The sequence below is a fragment of the Limulus polyphemus genome, unplaced genomic scaffold, assembly GCF_000517525.1.
Source record: "Limulus polyphemus unplaced genomic scaffold, Limulus_polyphemus-2.1.2 Scaffold4312, whole genome shotgun sequence".
Classification (NCBI taxonomy): Eukaryota; Metazoa; Arthropoda; class Merostomata; order Xiphosura; family Limulidae; genus Limulus; species Limulus polyphemus.
Window position 1 is genome coordinate 46,001 of NW_013669922.1, and position 5,184 is coordinate 51,184.

Consider the following 5,184-nt stretch of genomic DNA (forward strand, 5'->3'; position numbering starts at 1 on the left):
GGCTTATCGACTTCTTGAGAAGAATTCTAAGAAGAAAGCAAACCTACAGACATCAGTCTTGTTTAACAAAATCTGCCTACAAGAAAATCTGTCACCAAAGTACACCAAAGAACAATAAAAGCACTTTTGTTTTATATGTTTTATTGTTAATCAGACCATTCCAATTTATATATTCAGTCAATTTTAACTTCTTTGATATTCATCAATATACAGAAGTTTGAATATTTTATATTAAAAGAATTTTGAATATGCAAGTCAGCAATTCGTATGGCAGCCACAGCAAATATAAAGTCACATTGGAATGGTATGTATCAGAACTACATTTTGACATTGTTTGGCATTTTGGAAGTAGTGTGATGCCACCAGAATTTGTTGCTTTTAGAAAAGATATGTAACAGTCTTTTCTGATGCAAAATATTTATACAATCATATCATAAATCAGAAATTTGCAGTAGCCCTTGTACTTAATGCTAATGGAAAACAAAGGAATAAGGATCATCTTAGATACCAGAACCATACAGAAAGAGACCTGCAACAAATCATACACCAGCCATGGCAAGTAAAGTGCAGCATCTTCTAACAGATGAGAATCTACAAACATAAATATTATTGTATAAGCTGTCTACATAACCCAAGCAACAGTATGCAACATTATAAAAAGAGATCTCGTTGTGTAAAAGTGCCACAAGTCTTGTACATAGGCTCCTTCTAAAATACTTGAGTAAGGAACTACATTATGCTAATGTAATAATAGGTAGGTGAACAATGATTTATAAACATAAGGAAAAGTTTTATTGATGGTGGAACATATTACATGTTTCATTAGAACATTGGTGTCTGTCTTCTTCAGTTATGAATAGACCTTGCCAAATACAGCTTATGTTGCAACATCAGCCATATTTTACAAGGTCTATTCACTGTTCATACACTTGATCAGACTTCACCTCTACCTATATCCTGTCACCTGCTGACACCATTTCCTTGATATTTAATCCCTGTATCTTTTATCTTTGTAATGGTATCTAAACCTTATATTGTCTAGTACTGATCATACCTGAAGTAGACAAACCAATGGTCTATCAAAACGTATAGCATGTTCCACTATCAATAAAACTTTTCCTTATGCTTATAAATTGTTGTTTGCCTACCTATTACCTACTTCTAAAACATATCCATTCAACTGTCAAACACCTCCGGCATCTGGAGAATAGTAGAATAGTCATGAGTAGTATAGTATTCCATATTAAGACATAATGAATGTAGTGCGTAGATATTTCTCTGCATGCAGAGTGTTAAAGTGAGCACTGGGAACTATCATCCTCCTGTACTAGATGAATTATGGAACCATGCAGGGAGAAGTGGTATTGTGTAGATATGTCAGTCTTAGAACTGAGCCATTTTCAATAGAAACTGTGTTGCAGGCGAATTTCAAGGTACTCATTCAACAGAGAGAGCATGACCAGACATAGTGACATTTGTTTACAGCACCATAAACTAGAAAATCAGACCCACCTTTTACATCCTCCTTTTCACAAATTGCCAATAGTTCTCTCTGACATTTAGTACTCTATTATTTATAACCAATTGAAACCAAAGTTTTAATCTATTAAATGATATTATATGTTGTTTTCTTCACAGAGAACTGTCTATTTCACTTCCAGTTCAAACTTCATTCCCATGAAAAACACAATGATGATCATAGCCGAATATTTAATGGCTCTTATTGCATAGTTAGAAAGCCAGAAAAATTATCTTGTGTTCTTAGGTGCATTATTTAATTGAATAAGACATTATTTAGTATAGTAGTACCATTAATATAAAAAAAGAAGGGTTAAGTTTCATCAAGAAAAAAGACCCAGGTAAATACTGTACTTCTTGTTTTTTAAGTGTATTCTTTCTTTATTATGTAAAAATTAGAAACTTGGTAGGTTAGATTAGGTAAGATAAGGAAAAAAATTATAAAAATTCTCACAAGCGGCTTATGCACCACATAATTCAATAAAGTAACATGAGTTACACATTTACTGAGTGATTTACAACTTGTATAGTTGAATTATTAGTTAGATACAGCTCAAAAAAGCAATAAAACAATAGAATGTAAACAAACATATGTATACTGTTACTAGCTTTAAGCTATTTAGGATAGATGAATGTTGTTTCTTGTTACAATTTGAAGTATTTATCTCGTATTTTTATGGTGGTTAAGAGGTTGCTTAAATTGACTGACCCTATATAGAGTTATGGTTGAGAAAATAACAGATAAAATATAGTATCACTGACAAAAAAATTTGAAGCTTAATAATTTTCAGAGGAAAAATAGTATTTTTAATCTTAACATGAAAATCACTTTGCACTCAGAGCAGTCAACACTTTGACTCCAAAATTTCATGGAGAAATTTTTAGTAAAAATACTACATTAAAATTTCTGATGTTTTTATCTACAAAAGACTTATAATATTTACTGAAAGCTTGCAAAATTTTGTGAAGATACATAAAACATATTAGAAGTTATGGTATGGAAACTCCAAAGGTCAATTTGGGGTCTCAAATTTATTGAGCCAGTAGCAAGAGAGTTAGTGTAAATTACTCAACCTCTGCATTTCTCCTAGTACTCTATTTACCAACTAAAGCCATAAATCATTTTAGACATGAGTTTTCTAAGGGTTTAACCCTGACATTGGACAATGTCACTGGCAATGGTGACACTGTCCAATTTGATTGTATTTTTAAATTTTTTACAAGCCATTGGCCTTTTTTAATTCTGTCTGAATCTTTTATCAGATTTTTTGCACATTGTTTTGGTTTAACTCAATTCATTTTTGCATTTTATTGAAATTTACTTTTATAAGATTTTTACTGGTTGTTTGGTGCACATAGCCTTGTTGCTTTGTGCCAAGAAGTGCTAAACAATCAACTTGGTACAAATAAAATGTTAGCAACCAAACCACCATGTTTTTCACCTCCTGAAGATAGTCAAAAAACACATGGCCATCAAAATATGTAAGCTGCATTGTCAGGCCCAGATAGTACAGTGAATGTTGATTTGAGTCATGTGTTAGCATGATATCAAACCTTGGAGATAACAGCTTGTTGCAGAGAACAGATGGCTGTGGCATGAGGTGGCACAGTGAAAAGATAGGCTCTCTGGAAAAATTGTACACACGTTAATCCAGGATTATGGAATACAGCACTGGTACTTTGGTCTCATATAACAGTGAGGTGTTACCAGATTCCTTTTTATTTCTTTATCTGGTGAGGAAGTGTCTTGGAACTCCTTTCTCCTTCAGCACTAGCCAGATACTTCAAACTACTTTTTCTCAACATTAGTATATAAAAAATAATGTTGTTTCTTGTCTACACAAATGTGTGAGTCTTTCTTTCTTTCTTTCTTTGCTGTGTGTGTTTATTCTTTGCAAAACAGCTTACCTGTGGTACATCTGTATGATAAAGAAGTTAGAAGACTTATCGATAAATTTTCTCTGTATTATTTGTATCATACATATAACCACAAATGCAATACTTATTTTCTTTCTGTGAATTGTTGGTTGTAGACTATAATTTGAAATGTTATTTTTTAATTGTTTCAAAATAAGTAATTTCTTCAATTATTATTTTCTTCATATATTATTCATAACTTGTTTTAGTACCATTCCCTACCAGTGGGTCCATATATTGAATCATATTGAGTAATGTTATATTTATGCTTTGTTATAACACTTAGCAAAAAGTAACTGACCAAATACAAGTGGATCCCATAAGTAATCAGTGGGATTAACTAAAATGTTGTTGTTATTTTTGTTTAAATGTTTTGTGTGATTCATATGTTACTATGAATCCATTAACTAATAAAATTATGGGTTCACCAGCAATTTGATGTATAAATAGTTTTGAAAAACTTGCTTAAAAAGCAAATAGGATCCATGTGACCTTCGTCAATAATTCTAGGGTAAATAAGTGATGTCTACTTAGTTTTTAACTGTGTAGCATTGAATCTTTTAAAATCTACTTTGGATGAATGTTATATCTTATTGCTAAAAGCTTTATAAAGTGTTACGTTTACTGGTCACTTGATCTATATTTGTGTTTTTTGTGATAAATTACGTCAGTACATGTGCTCATTTTATTTGCATAGTCAATTTTGTGGTGGTTATTTTTATTAACAATAAACATACATGATGATAACATTAGTGAAGTTTAGTTTTCCTTATTCTTTGTAACTTTCTGTTACTTTGATGGTGTTTAGTAACACATCTGACATTTGTTTTGATTTATTTTCACCAGATAACAATGTGTAAAACCCGATCTTTGTGATAGTTTTTTACTTATTGATAATAAAAAGAAGCAAGGTACATTTGAAGTTCATGTTCAAATAAACTGAAATTTTAGTTTGTTTAAATTCTCAAATTATCTTACAGAAACTTGGGAAGAGTGATATGACAAAGGAAGCAGCTTGCAACAGTGCAAGCAACATGTTTTAAAAATAATTAATATGACTGAGAAAACTATTGCAATATTTTTTTATTTACAAGTTAAATAATTGTATATAATTACATCCATTTACGTTACTTTTACAGTAATTTTTTAAATGAATATTCTACCTAAATTAAAGTGATACTAAGACAAGTATATCATGTTTTATTTTATGCTATTGAGATATCTGTAATAAATGTAACTGTACTTATTGTTGGTTGGTTTAGTGTAGTGTGGCTGGCATTTTCAAAAGTAGTTGAACTTGGTTTCTAGATAGAAATATGAAAGACATTAACTCTTTTGACACGGGCTTGGTCCCTGGCACGTGACCTTCTGTACTCATTTAAAGTTCACACAAATTTATTACTTATAACTATATATATGTTGAGTATATCTTCACGAAATTTGGCAGTCTTTCTATTAATATTACAAGTTTTTCACATACAAAAAGTCATATTTCTTAGTGAAGTACTTTTAATAAAATAAAATAGTTTTTTCCATGAATATATTGAGTATTTGTTTTGAATAGTCCATGTGCAAAGTAATTTTCATGTTAAAATTAAAGATACATTTTGCCATCTCAAAAATCTCAAAGTTCCTTTGTGTAATCCCTAAAACCTCCTAAATGCATTTCAAACTTTTTTTTTCACTAAATCCGTATAGTTTATATGTTATTTTCTCTACCCTAATCTCAAAACGGGATCGGTCAATTCA

General features: G+C 30.7%; 1 protein-coding gene across 5 annotated transcripts in view; it reads left to right on the plus strand.

Annotated features, from left to right (window-relative positions):
• Nucleotides 1-5,184, plus strand: part of LOC106470946 (translation initiation factor eIF-2B subunit delta-like) — a 68,733-nt gene that overhangs the window by 44,118 nt on the left and 19,431 nt on the right. The window lies entirely within an intron of this gene.